Here is a 1,286-nt window from a genome sequence, read left to right on the forward strand (position 1 = left end):
TGCAATTTATTTCTGCTTATTTTGGCCTGTAATTGTGGTATAAGGTTATGCACACTCTTTCTCAACCACTGCCACTGCTTCATGTCCCATTGGCTTGATGGACTGACACGCGTGATGGACTGACGACCATGCTGGAGTTAGTGTGATGTTAGAAATTAGTTTTACGTCAACAACATCCCTGGATCTATATCTGTTATACTTTTATTAAACTCAATAAAAAGTTTCCCCAAATTCATGCATATTGATTACCAATGCATCATGCGTTACAATAACATTCTAGTATGTTGTTTTTGTTGTTTTGTGTTCTTGGGTAGGTTGTACAGATACTACGACAAACATATACACAATTCCACATATGCTTTTGCTAGAAATTAATTAAATATAGTTAAACACAAATTAGACACATATATTTGCAATACTGTACAGTAACACATGTGATGTCATGAAAAGTAAAAGTAAGCTGTTGGTCTTCAGAAGGTGCCTTTGCACTTTCAGCCTGTGTTTGATGCTGGTGCACACTTGTGTTTTTGTACACTCTGTGGTCTGGCTCAAATGTGTGTTGCTGCTCCTGAGCCGGGTCATGACAGCATTCTCAAGAAGGACCCTGCTCCTGACTCGGGTCTCCATTGCAAATCGATCTGCATTGACACCTGCTCTGCAGGTCTGGGTATTTTATGTAGCTTCAATGGCTTGATATCCAACATCAGATCTGTTGTTGCAGTCTTTCATAGAGAAGACGCTTCTTATTTTTGTAGAACACTAGTTGCACTAAAAGCATCACATGGGGAAAAAGTCTAATAATTAGTGGGAAAAATATGACCTGTTTATTCCTAAATGCAACGTGTAGTATGCAATAAAACAGTACATTAAATGGATTAATTGTTTATGTTCCATGACATTAGACCTATTCATCAACAAGGACAGGCCTTACTATGCGGACATTTGAACTCACTTTTTATAACTTAATTTCCAAAAGAAATCGATACCCTGTTCAATAAATACTGTAGTTACAGCCTTGTTGTGTTTTGAAGGGAGAAAGGAAACTTGATTAAAAGTTAATTTAGATGTTAATATTATGGAACAATCATGTGGATATGCCTACAGAACACAATAGTGTAAATGGGCTTTAACATAATTAACAATAAGGGCATCCAAAATGGGTTGTTGGTGGTGAAATGCGTCACTATTAAATGCAGCGCACTACTGTCATCTAGTGGTGACATGATGTTACGACAACTTTGTGATATCCACTTACAAATCAGATCACAATTAGCAACAGGAAATAA

This window comes from Sprattus sprattus, assembly GCF_963457725.1.
Source record: "Sprattus sprattus genome assembly, chromosome: 1".
Lineage (NCBI taxonomy): Eukaryota > Metazoa > Chordata > Actinopteri > Clupeiformes > Clupeidae > Sprattus > Sprattus sprattus.